Source organism: Synchiropus splendidus, chromosome 4 (assembly GCF_027744825.2).
Source record: "Synchiropus splendidus isolate RoL2022-P1 chromosome 4, RoL_Sspl_1.0, whole genome shotgun sequence".
In the NCBI taxonomy this organism is placed as follows: domain Eukaryota; kingdom Metazoa; phylum Chordata; class Actinopteri; order Syngnathiformes; family Callionymidae; genus Synchiropus; species Synchiropus splendidus.
In genome coordinates, this window is record NC_071337.1 from 13,684,432 (window position 1) to 13,706,963 (window position 22,532).

At 39.6% G+C, this 22,532-nt stretch overlaps 1 protein-coding gene across 3 annotated transcripts in view; it reads right to left on the reverse strand.

The window, feature by feature from the left end:
• Positions 1 to 22,532, reverse strand: part of atxn1a (ataxin 1a) — a 74,267-nt gene that overhangs the window by 23,815 nt on the left and 27,920 nt on the right. The window lies entirely within an intron of this gene.

Below are 22,532 nucleotides of genomic sequence, written 5' to 3' on the forward strand. Positions count from 1 at the left end.
GCACACAAAGGAAGCACAATACAAACGCAGCATCGCGAAAACTGTGGCTCAGATTGCTATTCTGGCATGATTTAAGTAACTTGAACTGCTCAAATGGAAAGGTCCGTTCAAAATAAAAGTAAAAGCCATGCTATAAAATGTCCATGCAATAAAACAACTGAGTTGTAGTCTCACTAAATAAGCCAAATCCAGCCCCTGTTCATAGGTAGTGCACAACTACCACACAGTTCTGAGAGCTACTCACTGTAGGTTTTTTAACAGCGAGCTGATGAGCTACATACATCGCTTGCTAACAGGGGCCACAGAGGCACAGCAGCTTGTTGGACTGATTATCTCATAATGGAAGGTCACAGATTAATGCGATCGCTGTGCGTCCTTCAGTGAAAGAGCAACGAGGTGAGTCACCCAGCTTTTCTCCTCCTTACGCACAAAACCGAGTGTTAATCAGCATTTTCTGAGAGGATGTGCAGCAGGTGAACAAAGGAGCACACACAGGGACACAATTAAACTGTTTAAAGGAATTATCCCTGACCAGTGCAGATAAAAATGAAATCCAAATGAAGTCAGAAACATGACTATTTGAGATGTCACCAAAATTCAAATGTTCCTTCTTCAAGTGGGCGTAGAAATAAATGACATATATTCCTGTTGATGTGATTCGTTGAAGAGAAAATGAAAGTCTTCTTTTTCATTTAAGAATCATACGCCGTTTCCCAAAATGTTAACCCACCAAAGTTCCACATTTATGACTAGAATAACACATTCTGAAAGCCAGAGGGTTGAAACAGGATTTTGATCATGAAAAAGTTGCCATGCCAATCACTTTAATGTTATACGTTTGTAACAGCGAAGAAACGTTTCTGTAAAAAAAAAAAAACTACTTCAATATTGCCTTTCCAACGAAGACTCCACATCACAGTCACTAAAGGAGTAGTGATGTGCAGCGTCACCCTGTGTTTGAGTTGTGACATCAAAGTACGATTACACCGAATACACGCAGCGAAACATCAAAAGTATCATGTGTGCAACTTAAAAATAAACCACCTAGTTTGAAACTTTAATTTAATGTGACGACACCTACTATGAAACAACAAAACAACTGTATGATCTGTGGTCTTTTTTAGACAATACTGGTGACAACAATATACTTTTCCTTAAGTCTGGTTTGATTTGCCTTTTAAAGTCTGTGCTTCCAGCAACATCATGCTGAGCCAGGTCTAATAATAACCCTGTTTTGGAATGGTCCTTTTTTGTTTTTCTTTCAAACTCAGTACATTGATGAAATTATTTGGGTTGCATATAGATGCCCTCACAGTTTGATTTCAATGTTTGTTTTGCCATCAGCTAAGTGTGGTGCTAAATGGACTTTGACTTCAGCTGCATTTCTTGCTAACACATGACAGAAACAAGGATCATGTAAACACTTCAACTGAGGCCATATGTCAGTTCCATATGGGCAAAATAGTGTTTAATTTTCTGTCGACAAACTTGTCATGGTAATTGACCTGTTGTAGTTGTACGCGTTGTTAAAAAAATCTAATAGAAATAGTAATAGATTTCACTGTGCTCGCCTGAGTTCAGAAGTGACCTTGCAAAACTGTCAATATACACGCTCTCCATCACAAGACAGTGAACATGTGCAGCTTGTGGATTCTTGTTAGAGGCCAGACAGACCACAGCACTAAAGTGTGTAGTGCATTTGTGGGTGTGCGTGAGAGGATGACATCATTACTACGGCTGGGCGCTGGCTGATGGAAGGTCATTATGGCTTCCTGCCATGAGCTCTTAATTTGTGTGTGTGGCTCTTAGAGTGTGCAGTGTGTGTGACTGAGTGATGCTGTGAGGGCTGGAATATTTTATTGACTTCATAACTATAATGGATATCAAGCCATAGTACACTCAGTCTGATTGTCAACACACAGCTAAGCTGTTGTAAGCTCTATATTCCTTTAATCCATACAGGTTTCCGCATTCTCCTTTTTATTTTTTCTCTTCCATTGGATTCCACTAATGCCAAATTTTTGTAGTGCTCCATAAGCCATCCAGGCTGTGGGAATTTAGCCTAAAATAATGGCAATTATTTATGACTGTGGTTCATGTCTAGTTTAAATACAGTTCATATTCAGTACACAATGAAACATTTTGGTCTCATTTATTTATTCAGGAAACGTTGTGATAAAAATCATAATATTAGAAAATAAAAGATTGGAATTTAATTTAGTAGGAAAAGTGTAAGAAAAAAATTCTGTTGTAAAGTATGCATGTTTAAAGTGGGATAAACAGCATTCTGTGAGGTGGTAAAAGCAAATCGATTAAAAAGCTGTATAATTAACTTTTTGTCCCAGACTGGTGATTAAAAATCCCTCAAAAGAAAACAAATATAAGCCAATAATGATCAAATTGCACAGAAAGGAAATGGTCGTTCAATTGTGGTTGATGGTTAATAGTTGTTTTTGAGCTTGTAAGAAAATAAAAGAATAATACCGAGTGTCAAAGCTTTGACAATAATAATAATAATATAATAATAAAACAAATTGCCATGCAACACTGGTGTATTCTTCTAATTGAGAGACAGACAACATTCCCCTCCCTCTTCCCTCAAAGTCTTTCACCTCCCTCACCTTCACAGCGGACATCCTCAGCGGCTAAATACAGGGTCCACCTTTTAGCAGATGGGTGAGGTATTCGTGGTAAGTGGAGTGAAGTCATCCAGTTCGCCAGATTGTGAGTAAATGGAATATAATTGTAGCTCACAGCCTACTTCATTTTTGTGCCCTCTACATGTCAGTCAGTGGTTTTACAACCAACATTGTTGCCTTTACATTACGGTGTAGTTTCTTTTGTCATCAGTTAAATATTTACACAAAGAGATAACACGTCATCATTATATCTTGAGAAAACATTTACACTTGAAATAGGTCAGTAACTCAGAAGTTCATGCAGCAGCTCCACCATTTGATGATTAAATACAGTATATGCAGTAAGCATACTGTTGAGGCAACAAATATTATCATGGCTGAATTCTGAAAAAAATATTTAGAGTAACATTGACGAAATAATTTCCGGAGCTAAACAAAATTTGTTTTTAGCAAACAAAATATGAAAAAAATGCATAATGCAAATTGAAATTGAATGCTAAACAAGCTAACTTTGGGATCCTGTTTTAAGAAATATTTAATAATATTAAATGGCTTTACAAGTACAGTGTTGCAAGTCAATCTGGCTACAACACAACAACACAGTGAGAATGACTGAAATAACAGTTTCTCAAAAACAGCATAATAGAGAAACATGTTCAGTACAAAACCTAAAATCATATTTCATCACTCGTATCTTTGGTTTTTAATGGGTAGTTCCAAGAATCCACTGTCTACTTCTAGAAGTAGGTCGTAAAAGCTGAGCTAATCAAAAGAAACGACAATAATAATGAACCCTTCTCTTACTGCCTTTAACGGACCTTGAAAACATGGGAAAGCACACACAGAGTCATGAGCAGGAGACAGTGAGTAAACAAGAAACAGACTGATGGGGAGATGCAGCACAGACGCCTGCGAGCAAAGTCACTGTAGAGCTTCAAAAACATATTTTGTTGCTCAAAGTTCAATAACCAAGTGAGTGTATTCAGACTGAACTGACACAAGTATATAGATTGAAGAGTACATTGTGGCACCTACATCTCAATGCTTGAAACAGTCTTGACCAGACAAACAGGGTCGTGGCTGTCATCAGCCTATAAAAGGTTGAGGAGTTTGGTCACCTGCCTGAGGCAGGGACTCGGAGCTCGTCCTCATTCGCCAAAGCCAGTCGAGGTTGCTGGAAAAAGCTAGTATTTACACCACAACAACAACAACGGTGTTGCATCCTGACAATAGTGTGATGTGAAACAGTGCACTGTGTAGGAATGCTGATTAAAGTATGTAGAGAGCACCAAACAAATCTGGTGTCTATTCAATCGTCAACACAACCCCAGACAGCTCTTTCTGACTTTGTCTGGTTCATTCTCAGTCAGATTAAATACAAGTCAAGCACTTCATCTTTTAGGGATTTTTCTGCAAACAGCAAGACCTTGTTTAGTTTGACTAGCCGAAAAGTGAAAATGGTAAAAGCAGTGCTTCAAAGAAAAAGAAGAAGAGGAGCACAAACCACACAGTGACATCAGTCTGAACAAAGAGCCTCTGCACTCGCTCTCTTCAGAAACCTCGCCAAACACTCACGATGGATGACTAAAACTGAATCCTAAACAGTCAGAAGTGAAGTCATGGCAAAAATGTAAAAAAATATTTTTTTTTAAAAAGTTCATCATTTCAGTTTGTATATTCATGCCACTATTGCGTTCTTAACTTGCGACAAACCCAGATGCTCTATTGACTGTGCTCACGTCAAAAACTCGTCCCACAAAACGATTGAAATTACTGACATGACCAACAGGAGGGTTCACGCTGTTCATTCCGCTGTGTTACAAAAGTGTCCAGGGATGCATCTAAGATCGGGGTAGAGTGAACCCCTCCAGTCAGCAGGAGAGGACGGAGCCACCAGCCTTAAAGAGTAAACGTGGAGGTGCCACTGTACTCTTCAGTGTCTCTCACAAAAGGACTGTATCTTTGGAGTTAAGACCATGAAAACATTAGTAGTTTGTGTCTCCCCATACCTTCATCTCACAAGCCGACAAAGTTGCTGTGTTATGGCTATAATTGTTACATGTTCACTCTCTGACTGCTATTTTTTCCATGTATTTTCTATTCTCTTGAATGGATGAGAGCATGACTGTGTGCTGCATCCCCACACACGGAGGGGGCCTGTTGCTCTCTGCTGTTATACAATGAACATTGTATAACAACTGGCAGTGTGTGGGCGGATCCCGCCATCTGGAGAGATGCAACCCTGCTGTACTTCACTGCACGGGCCGTATGTGTGTGTTGGTGTCCACCCTGCAGCTACAAATAGACACCGCGTCATCATTTGGGTTCCTGAGTTTGTGCGAATGACAAATTAAAGGGAGGTAAAGCTGCATCCATGCTTGATGTCGTTCCAGTTCCCATCAAAACTAGCATGTCGTAACTTCAATATTCCAAATACCAGATCTTGAACTGAAATGAAAAACCTCATCATGAGACTGGGCGAGTCCAGACAGGCCAAGATTCACTCCCAGCACTGGTTTTCAATGGAGTGGACTCAAACAAACAAACATCCTCTTGCGGCTCTTTCTACACAAGTAAACAAAGCTCAGGGAACACACACGCACGCACACACATACACAGATGGGGGGGAAAAAAAGGTGCTAAGAGAATGCACTCGATCAACTCCAAGTCGGCGCTCGACAGTGAACTGTTGCTATGGAGAGGGAAAGCATGGCTTTCCAGGCTATTTTAAGGTAACCACTGTTACTTTCCCCACTTGCAGCACATATCAGAGGGAAAATAAGTGTGAGCACGTCGCCGTACAGGAACTGTGAGATGGTTTTTAATTAGCAGACTTCATTAAGCACTCCCCACCGCTGCTGCCACTGATCTGTAACTCATCAATGAACTGAAGTGAAATGAAGTCATCGCACCACTCCAGCCTCAATGCATGAATTAGGCCTAATCATGCGCATGTTAACAGTGTTCTTATATGAAACAGCAGGATGTGAGGATTCACAGCTGAGGGTCTTGTTCCAGACAGCCCTTGTCTGTTGAGGATGTGACGTTTGAGGTACTTATTACTTTCGCCAATGAGGCGGGGTATAACTCAAAAAGAGTATTTCTAGAAAATATTCCAGGTTGATTAGAAGTGGGCCAAGTGAAGAAGTGGTTCCCTGTTCTACTGAATCCTATTGCTTTCTAGCGCTGTAAGTCAGGTGACTATGCGCTCTGTCTAAAACCAGCGGTCGCAGCAAAGTTAAAGATTTTGCTAACGTGGCGAAAACGGCCCTTCGGCTTGTGGCTCACATCAAAAAGTTGAGTTTCCAGACTGAGAGTTGAACGGATGAAAGGAAATGAGTCGTAAGACCCAAGAGCCGAACAGAACTAGCACTGGAGATTGTGAGTGTTTTTGGAGCATTGTGACGCCACTGCTGTCTGCAGGTCGATTGGGCTCATTACAAATTATATTGATGCAAAAAATGTAGGGCAGTAATTTTGGGTAAAACTCATAATATGGGTAGAAATGATCAGTGCCCTTTTAATTTCCCATGACAAAAAAAGTGACATAAGGTGATTCATTTCTGTTGCGCTCTCCGCTGAATCACTGAAATGCATACTTTTCTTCACGTATCAGTGGGTCTGGCACTCAGCACTGCATTTTTTTTTTGTAGTTAGTAGATCATGCTATGAGGTTGATATCTTTAGCTAGATTAGGACAATTTCATTCGAAAAGATCGGCCCATCAAGACTCCACCTTAAACTGAGATGTTCTGCAATTACACCAGAGTAGAAAAGCCATCTGTATATGTACTTTATCTTCTGGTTTCAGTCTGTACTTGTTGATTTGGATGACTAAAAAGCAATGTAAATAAGCAGCAGATTAATTTATGTCCAGCAAAAATGTGAAACCCCAACACAAAATTTTTATTTAAATACTTCAACTTCAACTTGCAATGTTTTTAATCCTCCACCAAACCCTTCAGCAGCTTCACATTTTTGTGCAAATAACAATCAACACAAATGTGCTGAACTATGAGCTTTTGTCCTCCGCATGAAGTCCACAAGTATAGCAAACGATGTTTTCTTCATCCTCCCTCTGTTCAGGAAATATTCCCAGTGTGATCCCAAGGGTCTGTATAATGAGCTCACTCCACTCCAAGCGTGTTTAAATGTAGATGTGTAAGTAAAAGATTATTTGCTTCCGATCGGGCTCTTAATAGGGGTTAATGTAAATTTATGTCAATATTTTGCTGTGCATACAAGAGATTTGTTTTATCCAACAAGTATTTCAAGAAAGCGAGCCAATAAATGATCATCTGAATCACAGCTAAAGGAAACTAGAGAGAAATATGACAGCCATTTATTTCTCCTGCCCGAACATTTTACTATATTGTTTAAAGTCCGCTTCACATCCTGACTGCAACCTATTAATGAAATATTACATCAGAAAAACATTTTAGACATCAGTGGAATGTACAGTACTGTAAAAATACATGTTTATGTTTCATTCATGTTAACATTCCTGTTGCGAATGAGTCTATCAAACTTAACCAGCTGTTGTTGAGTCTGAATAAAGGGGGTTGGATTCAATTTCAAATTGTAGATGGCTGAAAGTGCTTTTCACACAACTTATCTCATGCCATTTTATTAAGAGCATTTTTCGTTCATTACACAAGGAGGTAGAAAGTATTTCACTGTGCTCCAATGGTCTTAAAAAAAAACAAGTTCACAAAACTGGATTTCCGAACTTGATAAAGAGCATGTGTAAATGTATGAAGCTAAAACTATTGAGAGCATCTGCAATACATGCATGGCTCATAAAATCCACCTTCGCACCACACAGAACAGTGAGATAAGAAGATAAGAGCGTCACAGATGATGTCACCAGGTGACACACACGAAGCAAACATAGTGAGCGAGGAGGCAGCAGTGTTTATGTTTTCTGCATTATTGGAATCCGTCTCCAGAATCAATAAAGGATGAGACTGACACCTCTGGTCGGGAGGGGAACCGTGGTTGCAAAGAAAATATATAGTGCATCAAACATAGCTCAGCTTAGCCTTTCCTGGAAGCGACTCATCTTGTTCCTGACTTCACTAGAGGTTTGTGATAGAATAAAACTCATCATTTCTTCTACCATTTCACTGATGCTGCCATAACTTAGACTGAAATCATGAGAATACCAGTCATAACAAATAAGGTTTTTTGCAAAAACACATCCATTCTTGTCTCTGTGTTGTTCAAAGCAGGTTGGAGTTGCTTAAAGGAATAGTACAGAGGGATTTGGGACGCCGCTTGTCAGTAAATAACGACAGTCTTAATACACTGGAGACTTCAGACACAGAAATAGCCGGCTGTAATATCGGCCAAATCTGTCCCGCAGGACGACACTGGATTAGCCAGCATCACTCAAGCCAGACACACAGCGACAAGCTTGTTGTGCTCATCTTTCTACTTAAAAAAAAAACAAAGGGAAAGGAGCACACAGAGTTGAGTAAAGGAAGTCAGCATGAAAAGCATAAGAGACGAGAGCAGGAGGAAAATGACGGGACTTTCAATAATTCACACTTTTCTGCGTCTGTTAGAACTGTGAGACATACTTATGAAGAGGGTGAGTGAGACAGCACGAGGACAAACAACAACAAAGAGCCTAAGCACAACCTCGTATAGATTTAGAGATGGGATTTGATTGTGATACTCATGATTTATGGTTTGAAAACATTAAAAAAAACAATGAGATTACCAAATATTTCAATAATTTCTGAGTCATGTCAAAATTTGAAAAACAGTCGATGTGTCTCGTGTGGAAGAGGGATTACAGTAGTATCAATGCACCATTTAAAGGTTAGCCGGGTGGATTACAGTTGACAGTGTATTGTTGACTTCCAGTTTTAAAACGGCAAAAAACAAATAGAATAAGAGTCTGAACAGTGAGATTACAAAACAACAATCCCTCCTGCACAGCCAACAACATTCCCACCCCATAGGTTCAGCAACTGAACTTTACTTCACACCAGATGAAGACCTGCTTTTAAAAGTTGACTTCATTGTGTTGTCTTTGCAATTTCAAGTCCTCATAGCTACTAATGAGAGGAGGAAAATTAATTTGGGATTCTCACACTTCCCTTTAGGTTACCAGAGGGACAGAAGACATTCAACCACCAACTTGGTTCTACAATATGAGGAGGATGTGAATTGCAACAAGGACTTGATGGTTGGCCATGACTAGAAGCAAGATCGTAAATTTAAGAGAATCTATTTCAGTCAATATTGATACTTTACCAGCTTTGCTTCTGGAGGTTCACAACTGAAAACTCCTTAGCACAACTTCTGTTCAAGCCAAGAATACACAACATGATTCCTTAATCGCCTGTGAGCTAAAAAGTAAACGCCAGATCACTGCACAAGCCAGCGTCTCATATTTCTCAATCGGCATGGAGATGCTCATCCTGTCCTTTCATGTTACATTTCATACACATACGTAAACCAGCCAAAAATAATAACATGTTTGAATGTGTTGTTATAGCGGGACTCATTTCCGTGAGTCTGTGTTTCACGAACAGCATGGTTTTTGCATGTTTAAATTGTGGCAGCGTGTGAAAACACTGGATATTTGCTCAGGAGTCCACATGTGACATGAATTTACATGTTCCATCTCACTCCAAACTCTCTTCAGGAAGTGTAAACTAACAGCTTCATGACAGCACTGCCTTTCAGATATCATTTGTAATGTTATACGGAACAATTTTCTCTCATCTTGAGTGTGAAGCACCTCATGAATGTTTTCAGGTCCCCGGTATGACTGTCCTTCGGGGGGAAAAAATACAACCCAATATAACAGAATGCATAGTAGCTGGTGTGTTCAGTATTTGTCCTTGAGTGGCAAATAGTTCCATTGAGAGCAGCTAAGGGCTTCAGCAATTTCAAAAAGTAAGATCTTGACCTTCATGTCTGGTTTTGAGTGATGCTTTTTACCAGCATATCAAGATGAAATCTTAAATAACACATAAACACAGTTCCCTTTTTTCAGATCCTAAATGCAACTTTGTATAAATTGCCGTCCATCCATTAAACAACGAGTAATACCAAAATCTGAGACTCAAAATGAACATCACAAGGTACTTGTCTGGTATATAAAAGGACCTCATGCTGGTTTATATATAGGTAATCTACAAGCAGATTCATTATATTCATAATATCATTGGTTGTACAATCCACAAAAATAAATACATCAGTCAGTTATAATTACATGTAATAAGACTCAATGTGATGTTTGCACAGGGATGGACACAAACCTTGGCCCAAGGCTTGTGTGTATGTGACCGTCTGCATGTGTTTGTACTTCTGTCATTCACTGTGACCTGTAGCAGCAGGCCTCTCTGTTATGTAATCTGCGCTGTCAAACGCATTCACACACACCTACACACATACGTAGCATGAAATCACACGCAGACACACAAACTGGTCAAGTAAGAAACCGTGTCAGTATCGAGTACAGCGTGGGTCCACTACTGCAGCGAGACAACAGTGTCATTAAAATAGTGATTATAATTTAATTACTAGTTCAACTTCTGCTTTACCTTATTACACTTTAAACTAATGGATTCATTATTTGGCGGCTGGAAATCCATCATAATCCTTTTAAAGCCCTCCAAAATGAAAGCAGCGTAAAAGGCTCAGGCGTATAATTAAAGGTAGTTGAAAAGGTCCACTGTAGAAAAACTTATCAAATGCTTGACTTGATCTTGAAAGCTACACAATTATGCTGAAACAGAAATTTGATAGGAGACGCTGTGTCAGTGTAGAGTCCAGCATTAAAAAAATTTCATGGTGCAGTTTATAAAAATTCTTCTTTTTCAAGTCACATACTCATAGGGGAAGTAAAAAGGCCCCAGGGCATAACTACACACTGATGTAAATGTCTTTATGGTGCAGAATTTAACTGCCAAAGATAAGCAAAGTGGGCTACAAGCCATTTCACCAGTCTTGGTCTGATGAGGAATGGACTCTAGTGAGTGGACAGAAATGCATTCAGTGACTTGTAGATTATCAGATTCCAGGAACAGAAGTGCATGTATTCACCGGCAGGCAGAATATGCAAACTCACTGTTAAGCATTTTCAGGTGCGGACGACGAGGTGGGTTGCAGGGGATCAAATCAGGAGAGAGATGGAACAGCTTGATGCTTGATGAAGTAGAGTGGAGTGGAGTGAGGCTTGTATGTAGGCAAAGAAGGTCTGGCTAAGTGTGTGAGTGCGGAAGGAGCTAGCGCTGCCCAAACACAGATCCTCTTCACAAATATTTCAGCAGCATTGTTGACATAAAGCAGGGTTTCTGCTACATCTTAACAAGTGTGGCGCACCGCCAGGGCTTAAATGAGAGCCATCAAAAAATAGATCTCTTTTTAAAGTTGAACTCTCATGGGATCAACAAACAAGTCTGTTGCTCGCGTAACTCAAGTTGTGCATTGGGCTGGACATTTGAAGAGACAGACCGCTGCTGATTGGAGAGAGATTTACTATTCATGATTCAAAACCAATGTTTTTATAGTCACCAATTCAGTAAATGTCAAAACTTTGCCCTCTGATTCACTGTTTGTCTATCACATCTTTATTGCTGTGTTTCATTGAAGTAAAAGACAAAACAACTGAAGGAAGAGGCGTACAAGATGGGGTTAAAGGATGTGTTAAATAAACCTAATAAAACTATCGGGATCTCAAGAAAAAGTTCAGAAATTTTCAGAAGCAATTAAATTGACAAAACGAAAAATAGGGAAACCTAAAAAGAAAATACCAGATGGGGTCAGCCAAAGTGAAGAATATGACTGCAATGTTCAGATCAGCTGTGAATTAAGGCACAAAAAGACACCCAAAGCACCAAAAAAAAAACATTCTGACCTTGTTGGAATTATAAATTAACAAAAAAAAAGCCTGATCTGAAGTAGCTGTTGCATGTTTACACTGTGGTACAAAGTGAATCCCACGCCAACAAAAGAATGAAGGACTTCTTCAAGATCTAATTCTTCATTCACTATGAAGAAAGTGGTGCTTGCAAAACCTCTCAGACAGCCGACAGAGTTGAATAATAGCTGCTGGCTCTTATCCCCTACTCCTCCATTAGAATTCCTTCAACCACACCTCGACAAAGTCACAGGCTGATACATTAGCTACAAGTTAACTCCAGTCCCCTACAGAAAGAAAAACTAGTTTAGCTCACAGGGCTATTAGCCTACACCTCTTAACATATAAGAGCCCTGCACTGAGGCACAAAAGTGGAGTGTGTGCATATATGTATAAAGGGAGACACTATTAAGTGGACATCCATCAGCATTTTGCGGAAGGAAAGAAGCATCAGTACACCGTAAGGGGTAACATGTAATGTATTGTGAGGGAGCTTTTGTTCGCTTCATCACCCGCTAAGCAAGAGTTTTTGTTTAATACCAACATCTTATTTGTTCCCTTTCTCTATAGTAAGCATTTTGTTAGTGTTTGCTTCTCATACAGTTGAGTGATAAATTGCTATTAATATGTGCGTCGCTCACACATTTCTCAGCAAGGTTCGTTACCACTACATCTCCAGTGTACTAGAGAGACCATGAAAGTAACTTGCAAAACAGTCTTATGGACTGGGTTATTACCTCAGTGGCAGACACTCGCATGTAGATCAAAGAGGCTACATTTTAAAATACACCCTTCCTAATGTGTGGGAGGTTATCGTCAGTGTGAGAGAGGGGGAGGCATCTTGTGTGTGAGCCGGTATTCAAGGATATATCTGTGAATGAACCTTAGATGTGTAAGAGTGTTAAGTAACCTGCGCTCCATTATGAATAGTGGCAGCAGAGGATGCGTCAGATAAAAACACTAGTCAATTCAATAAAAGCTATATATAAAAACTGCTTCACAAACCAGGATTTTTTTCCTCTTGAATTAAATGTTACAGAATTTAATTTTAAGAAATGTATTGCATGGTGCAAACTTCATGAAGTACTGAATCCCAGTATGGAGCCTAAGTCTCCGCCCCTTCCGGTCGGTCTATGGGACATAAGAGCGGGAAAAAAATGAATGGAAGTCTATAGGGAGATCAAAGTTATTTTCTGGTCCACTTTGCCTCATGCCCACATATGAGCCGTAACTCAATTTAGATGATAAATAATGATGTGAGTTTCGACTACGTTTGTCGTGTAATTTGTGGTTTATTTGCTTGAGGAAATACGTAGTTATTTGGTCTACAAATGAAAAATGTATCACATGACGTCACAGCAGAATCCAACTGCTCACTACTATATATCACACGAAACCTAAAGTAACTTTTTATGCCGGTGGATCTTTCAAATACATAGACATCATACATGATATCTATGGCATATTTCAAGCTGGATGAGAAAATATTTTTTATGTCTCCACTGACTCCAATCCATGTTTTTTGTTAAGTCCCATGAGGCGGAAGTAGACGGGCATGACTTAAGTTCCCCATAAGTTCTTCTGGGTTGTGCAATGTGATAACCCTGACAGAGTTCATGTGTCGGGAAAAATAGAAGCATTCTCAAACATGTTTGATTATTTTTTGCTTTCAGTTTTCAGTGAAATGAAATGAATAACTACAATTTCAATATCAGCATCTTAGAAGTGGTGAACCATTCATATCATGCACACGCATCACATCAGTATGCATTGCCTGGCCTCTGTGAAATTCAAACCCACTCGCTCTCATCACAGGGGGAGCACAGCAGCGTTGACAAGTCAGGTACACAAATGTCAAGTCATGTTCTTTAATGACAAACCGCTGATCTGCACAGAGATGTCAGTGAGCGAGCAATGTAGTTCGAGTAGAATATATAAATAGCAGCCAACGCAAAGCCAGTGCAATGCACGGCTGCGGAGATATGGCAAGCGCGCAGAAGACGTGAGAAGGTAGGTGGTGTGAAACTTAACACTATCAAGCGGTGAAGTGATAAAACCCTATAGGGCGCAGTATTTCAGCTGCCCACCTGTAACAAAAGGATGCATTCATCTCAGTACTAGACAAAACTGATATAATTGTCTCAACACCTTCATGCACACAATGCTTGGTCTAGAAGTACTGACCAGTATTACACATTATTATCAGTTCAGTTCAGAGCTCTTCTTTTGCCATTGCACTCATTGTTTTCTGGAGAAAACCTGATACAAAAGGAGTCTTAAATTTGTCATGACAAAGCTGATGAGTGTCTCAGCAGCCACTGAGGAGCTTCATCGTTGAGAAGCCAAAAGTAGAGCCACTCTGAGGTCATTTGCAAATCAATATTGGGTAATATCACCACAGTATTTTGACATTCAATTATCTTAGAACGGTTCCAAGAATCATCAGAGCCAGTAAGACAGAGAAGGAAAGCTGTAAATGATCTGATTTGCCTCTCAAGCCAGTCCCGGGTAATTATTCCCCTATGATGTAATCATCTTTTCAAGTTGCCACCCACCAGTCCCCTCGTACACACATCTTCCTCTCGTCTTGATCGTGTGTCTCTCATGCTCACGAGGTGCACTCAAATGGGAGGTGAGATTGCATTAAGCTGCATAGGGCGAGGGCATCCCAGGGGCCGCGCTAATGTACAGAGCAGAACGTACAGAGGAGTGAGTGAAGGAGCACGGGAGAGTGGATGGAGTCGGGGGGGGATCCATTACTATAATCATTTTAGCTCACTTCAAAAGGTGGCACTAATGGAGGAGAGAGGGATGGACACAAACAAAGGGGGGCACCATGAAGAAAGAAGACAATTCAAGAGTGTTTGCAGCTAGGAGGCACACAATTAATTGCAGTAGAGTCAGGAAAACCACTGCACATATTCATGAATTTAGTATGTACGTAGAGATAGTGTGGCTTTAACGGCCTTTCTGTAGGTGCTTTCCGATACCCAAGTATGTATGCATGTTTGTTCCTTCATTGATTAGTTTGTTCAGTATTCAAACTTGCTATAAATAATATTTAAAAGTAGACCTTCATATCAAAATAAAGCAGGTCAGTAGTATCAGCCTTAATGCAGCTTTCTCACCGTTAATGGGGTTTCCATTCAAATATGCAAAAACGAAATGCAACTTCATACTTTTTACCATTTGCTATTATATTGCGACCATTGAGAGGGGAGAGCATCATGAGATGTTGTTGTCAGCGAGCGTCTGTCTGCCACAAACCAAAAAACAGACGTTTCTTTGATATTTCCCATCCAGAATAGCATAAAGCTAAACTCGCACATTTTCCTATCTGATCACTTTTCATGTCAGTTTCAAAAAAATGCTCCATAAAAACGAAGATGTTACTGCCAGAATTGCTGTTTACCGACTATGACGTTTCAGCCTTTATTACAAGTCAGAGACATGAGAGTCACGCCAGTGTCCGGGGACAAGTGTTTCTAGCAGCTCTGTGGTCACCTGCTTCCTGCTCCATCAAGTAGTAATCGGCTTGAATTTAAATTCTATAAGTTCGATTGTCGTTTTGTTTATTAAAAGTTGTGTTAGTGACTGACTTCTCTGAACAGGGTTCGCAACATGTCTCAACAATCGCTGTTTATAAGCTTATAATAGAGTAATAGACAGATAATATACAGATTAGCGGAACATAACCTCAACAGGCGTTGCTAAATGTACACTCATTTGTCGTGCGCCAGCATTGTTATGAAGTGGCAAATATCGGGGAGACAGCCAAGGCAGAGTCAAAGTCGTCATTACTTTTGTTGTTTCCATTCATGGTTATTTTAGCTGTTTGTGAAAATTTTAATGACAATAAGTGGATGGAAGTACCATTAGAGAGTCAAAGAAACCTCAATAAAAATGACAAAGATTCTCAGGATGATCGAAAATACTTTTTTTTTTTTTTTTTAACATGTTGACTTAGTTGGTTCAGTTTCGCTAACCTTTTGTTCGTTACCTAGACCTGAAACAACCCAAGCTACAGTAATCGTCAACAGCCCAACAACAACTTCACAGGTGAGTCAAGTTTACCAAGTGTGCGAGGACAGCGTTCATCCATTTAAGTGGAATTTACATATAAAGATAACAAACATGGCTCCTATATCAAATGCTCTATTTCACCAAATCCTTTTCCCAACAGAACTTTGGCTGAGGCTAACTATTGTCTCGAACGATGATGAAGTGTGTATTTATCTGTGAGGAAGAGAAACTATTTGCCTTTCTTAAAGACCCACTTCAAAGGCTTTTCAGAGCACGTTTGATATAGTTGATATTAATCACCAGTTGAAACCACAGTAGGTAATAAATGAGTCCGCCTGCTGCCCGGTGATGACGTCGCATGCTGCAGTTACAATATGATTTTTACCAACTTTTTTTTTTGAAAGAATAACACATAAAATAAAGGATTTAAGGGCACATTCCGCCGTTTAAATGATATTTTGAGTGAGGCAATATTCTCGTTTTTTTTTCACCCAAAACAAAGTATTTATTTGAATGTATTTACTGCATACTTGATTCATGTCACCTTCAAAGAGACATCACCCGAAAGCATGGCAATGCAAAGCATTTGCACTGCCTTGCTTGGCGAAAGTCTCATACGTACAGCTCATTAACACCGTTTTGAAACAGACATGCCATACATTGAATATGCGTAAAACACGTAGGACTGAATGGAAAATGGGGCTCTAATGGGTTTTTGACAACCTTCACAGGAATGTTCCGGGAAAAATACATGTAATGAACAGAACAACGAGTACTGACAGTCGAACTCATGCGGGGAAAACGGCAGACCAGTTCACAACCATTACCCCGTCAATAAAGCCTTCGCAACACGTGCCTGATTTCACTCATAACGTTGCAGTCATGTATCAAGAAGTTCCTCTTCTGCTAAACATTTTAAGGACACGCGTAATGACTCATGTTTCTTCAGTTGCAAAGTCGATGCTGCTTCCACTAACCTGATGACAAAGTCACTTCAAATAGCGTATGCAAGTGTCACATTTGAAATTAGTTTGTGCGTAATAGGCATAAAATTAGTGAACCAAAGCCATTTCTAAAGATGCAGCGTTTATTAAATTAAATCTATAGTCCTTAAAGCTGAAAGCCATAACACTCAGAAATTAAAATTTTAATCGACTTGCTGTTCTTAAGTGTTGGGGCATAAATCCAGTTCAAGTGCAGACTGCTTGCGCTGCAGTGACATTTGCGATCTCATAAGTGTTATTTGGGGATTCTGCAAGAGGTAGTATCAATATCACAGACAGCTTTTATGGTTACAAGATCATTTTCAACGGCATTAAAGCACTCAACTTTCTCTGTGTATAAAAGTCTGTCTCCTATGTTAAACTAAACAGGCAACCATTTTATTACACCAGAGCCGAGTTGAATGAATATGAAGTTGCTCTCATCATCAACAGTTGATATAACCGTATAATAACTTTGTCCCTGAGCATACATGCACATCATGCTGTACTTCTGTTGGCACCTGACGGAAGCCTGCAACGCTCGTCTCTGTAGCGTTGTGCCGAAGGGAAATTATTACTGAGTGATTATATTTTAGTTTCCATGGCAGTGGAAGTCCAGCAATTTGTTCTTTGGATGTTTCACACAGAGTAAAATAAATGCTTTTCATGATGATGACTCAAGTTGGAGAAGTGTGTGTGATCGCTGGGAAGGATTTTGGTTGATCATGGAAATAGTATATGCTTGTGTCAAAGATAAGCAAGTTTACATGCACACTGGCGTTCTTCCACCACAGTGACCTCTACCACTACACTCAATGTTTTTTTGTTTTAATTTACAAAGCTATTGAATTTTTTTAGGCGAGAAAACGCTAACTTAATCTTGAAAATTAGACTCAGTCTTATCTCATTCTTGTCTCTGTGATGCAGATTTTATTTTTTTTATTTTTTTTTTATTTTATTTTTTTTTTTTTTTGTAAAACCAATCAAAACCAGAGCTGCTAAGAATCTGTTGTTTTCGAAAGAAAACACCACCTGAATGCGACCACCACCAGAGATGATGGGTAGGAAGCAAGCTAACTGAGAAGGGATTTGATTTAGGTGGTATTCCGTAGATTTATTAGGATTTATTATGGCAAACGCATGTCTAATGTGTTCTGTCTGTGTCTTGACTCAGTCTTGCCCCCTCCAAGCCTCATTCTTGTTTCGGTAAGCTCTGGTCTTGGCCTCGTCACAGTCTTGGGTCAGGTGATCTTGACTACAACAGTACTATCCAGAATTACTAAACCACCAAAAACCTGTGATTCATCGTATATGTAGAAATAACAGCTCTATTATCTTTGCCCTTAAAAGGCTCCTCATCTAGCTAACCAGATGGAGGTATCTGTCTGACTTTTGGTATTCACATGAAAACGCTGCCGTATACTTCAGAATGCAGCAGCTTGTTTAGTGTTCGATCAGCCAAAAGGGCACATTCCACACTCTCTCTTTGACCTCTATTGTCCTCACATTGACGCCGTCCCACAGAGAAGTGGGATTGCCTGCAGAATAAGTTCTGGAAAAGTACACCACTGTATCAAAAGAACTTTACTTATCATGACCATGTGATCGCCAGATGATTTGAGAGCTCAATATCAACAATAACAACAAGTTCAGTGGCAGCACTAACTGAATTAGAGTCCATTCCTTTGACAGTTCATCTGTAATATCTGGTTGATGAAGCTTCATGAAACAGTATCCTCATTTTCAGAAGGTGGCGCCCTTGTTTTAAAAATTAGGTAAGGTACATTGAAATAGTTGTTAAAAGCCCAAGATTTTCCAGCAGTGAGTGCCAGCTAGTGGATTCTGAAAATGAAGACACTGTTTCATGAAGCCTCACTAGCACCACACTAGTAATGTCAGCACAGTACTGTAGTAATATATGTTATATAATATATATGTTTTTACTACAGTTGTAATTCACTGTCTTACTATAGCACTTCCTTAATTAAAAAAATAGCTAGAATAGCTTTTATTGAAAACATTTCACGCTCCATACATGTATACAAGACTGCCTTAGTAGAATTGTAAACACAATAAGGATATTTGTTTACTTGTATGCATCAAAGTTCACGCTCGGTATACTTTTGCATCCCAGTTTCTACAATCTAACATCCACCAGAAGCCCATTTCCTCCTGATAATTCTCATAAGTTTTGCTTTTACTCTCAAGTTTCATCAGTTTTGTTCACAAAAGCCATGATGTGGCATTGTGCGAACAACCTTGGAGAAACAACAGTACTGCGTTTATCCCAATGTTTCCCCGCTTTCATCTCCACTCATTACGAGCTCCACGGCAAAAGACCTACCATTGCAACTCATTCCATTTCTCCTAATCACACAACATCTCCGCTCTGTTCCTCCGTCTTTCTCTCCATTTAATCCAGAAACAGAGAAGTATTGTTCAGTATTCTGGGAGAGAAGCATGGAGGTAAAAATCACATTGAAAAAGATGGAACATAAAGACAGGTGAATTAAATCCAACAATTCAAGAAATGATAAAATAAAAACACATTTCATTTCAAATTCATTAATTAACCAGTGTATTTTGAAGAGAATACTTTTGATTGAACATGCAATTTACCTTCTTCTTTTTAATTCACTTTATCACCAGCTCTTAATGCAGTTGTTTAACCTTGTAGCAAAGCACCACAGGTCCACTACTATTCTGTCAATCTATCTGGCTAATATCTTCTTACAATAATTTTGAGCATCTGTTGCCTTTGAGGTCCACCTAAAGAATATTCTTGATAGTATCTGCTAAGTTGGGCTGGCGTAGTTTTCAAATGTTTGCATTATTGGCCACTCTTGGATTGATAAAATCTTCCTTAAAGTTAGCAGAAAATTGATGGTGAATATTTTTTTATCATTATATTTTTGCTTTTTACAATACATACTGTAGGAGTATTAGTATTTATTTACTGCATTCACCGTATTTTTAAACATTTAACCACTTCATTTTTTTTTTTACTTATATTTAGGGATGCTCCGATCGGGATTTTTGCTGCCGATCACCGATACCGATCACCGATACCGATCACATGGATTGACAATGAATTTGTAATCAAAATAATGAGACCTTCTGTGAGCATGATGTGAAAGAACTTTAAATCATTTTAATTCAGACACGTTTTTATGTACCTCTTCAAGGTGGCAAAAATAGAAAAACCTTGCTGAATGCAGCAATTATTCTCTAGTCAAAAGGACAAATGAAAAACCTTTAATTTGATGTGAGACATCGCAGGTGACTCTCTAGAGACTCCGTGTCCGTGAAATATTTACATACTGCGGTACTCCGAGACTGTTGTATTGTATACGTATTGGATTGTTCAAGTAATATTTTGGTTTTAACATTCCATTAAACATTTTGACACCACCATGGCTTAACAATTCGTCAAAGCTGAGCAATGTACAAAAAGGCTTTTCAAATGTTCACCTTCTTCTAATACCAAGTCGATGTACCGCAGTTATAATAGAGTGCATTTTGGATTCATCTCCTGATTCATTTGACGAATGTCAGATCTTGGCTTCTCATTAGCTTCTTTTTCTTTCTCTTATCATGGCTGAATGAAACTTTTCCACACAGCTGGTGAGATGGAGATAAAGGGTTGATGGAGAAGCCTGGGCTGAACGTAAGAAAGTGGCACAGTTAACAGGCAGACTTGACTGAGATGGAGTAAATTTGGAGGATGAAGCACCAGGAAGTGTGAAGTGAAATCTAACTAAGGTCCAAATACAACTTTCCTGACTCATGCATATGTTCTAAATGTTGATTCCTCCTCATGATGCAGTCACTGTTACTGTTACATCGCAGTGGGTTTCGCTCAGCCTCCAGCACAGCTCTGAACCCGCCCACATCCTTATTAGACTGAGTCATGGCAGAGACGTGTCTGCTTTACATTAGATCAGCGATGTAAACACCCGTTGTGTGCGCGCATCAACCAAACACTCGTAGGTGAAGGAATCTCCGATACTCCGATGTGTCAGTCATCCCAGGGAGACACGAAAGTGAGCGGGTGAGAGACAGGCCCCAGCTGATGTTGCCACTCTCCGGTCCACCAAAGCAGGAGATCCATGTATTTGCATCTCTAAACAACCAAGTGTGCACACCAGACAGCGCACATCAGCTGAGAGTTTAAATGGCGTTTAAGGGTGCAAGACTGTTTCACAGCAGCAGGTGGCTGCTGTGACCAATCAGAGAAGAAGAATAAGAGAGGGAGAAGGTATTTTCAGCTCTCAGGAAGTGTTCGATGGGCCGGGATTATGGCCATTTTCTAAAGCAAAAATTTCAAATCATAATTTCGTGCAAACAAATACATACTGATGTGTTCAATATGTCATTTTGTAAGACGCTAAAATCGCCAGATTAGTTCCTCTTTTTGGTGCAAGGACTGGCGAGAAATTTGATCTGTTAGCAGCCACCATTGTTAATAAGACATTCAATACGGTAAAGTTACATTCATTTATGTTAAATCAGTTTCATGAGTAAGTTATGCGCAGTCATCTTCACAGTCACAATTCCCTCTCCATCTCTTCAAACACACTACAGTATCCATGCCAGCACTGTCACCAGAAAAACACCAGGACAAACAAACGCACCTCAGATCCACGAGCAGGGAATCATGGGAGTGCCTCCAGTGAGCAAGTGTCATATAACCAAGTTATCATTTTGAATTTATACGTAATCTACCATTCTGTTCATATTATTCCTAAATTATATGCAACCGCACTTCCACCAATTACAAAGTACCTGTTGCTTTAAATCAGAAGTGGGGTAAGTATGAAACACAGGATAAAACAACAGAAAAAAGGTCATTGATTTGGGCTGGGTATCGATTCTAATTTCAAGAATCGATTCGATTCTGATTCTCATGATTTAGAATCGATTATCACGATTCAATTCGATTCGATTCGATCCGATCTCGATTCAGGTTAGTATTTAATCCCATTTTCTGAGCTGTTGCCATAATCACATGACAAGTTACGCAACGTATTAATACTAGTATCATATTGACATTCAACAGGAAATTAATGAAGGATTCATAGTAAATGAAAATAAAGATCCAGACACAGAAGGCCAGATGTGACTGCTCATGGGACTGGTGCATTATTAGAAATATGACATTAAAAATTCACCCAAAAGATGCTGCTGTTTAAAACTAATGCGTTTTTATTTTATTATCAAAATGAAAATAAGGTATTCTCAGCCACTGAAAATGTAAACAGAGTGCTGGGTACTGACTTCACAGCAACCTGATGGTCATTGCGCAGTAAGTAACAGTTCTCTGGGGTCTGTAGTACGTACGAGAAGAGGTTCCACTCCTCATCAATATAGTGAGTTGTCAGATTCGTGTAAGATTGCGAAGATGTCCACGCATCACTTGTAATGCCCCCCTGACTGCTGACTGAAGCTTACTTTTCACGTTTTCTTTTACTGACCGGTGCATGTTTGGGATAACAGACGTTTGCGGGACACCATAACGTATTGTGGCTCTGTTACTTTCATTAGCCGCCTGAAGCCCTCGTTTTCAACGACGTAAGACGGGCGCATATCTTTGCAAATGAAGCCCGCAATCGCTTCAGTTATTTTGACAGAGCCTGCAGAATTACCCGCTAGTGGTAAAGTTCGCTCGAGTTTCATTTGTTGTGTCCCGGTGGGTGGCTTGGACAGGAGCGCTGGGTGACGTCGCGTCACGTGATTCGTGAGGTGGGTCATATTTCCGCAATACTGCAACACTTCCAATACCTCCATTAGGCACGTGGCATAGGCAGGTGCGCACCTGCGTCAAAGGGGTTGGACTTCACCCGGAGAATATGTGTTAAAACGTAAATTAATTAATCCGATCTTTGGACCGACGAATCGATTTTATGGAATTAATGTACGAATCGATTCAGAATCAGAAAATCGATTTTTTAAACACAGCACTATCATTGATTATACTGAAAGTGACAAGAGCTTTAACTGCTGCAG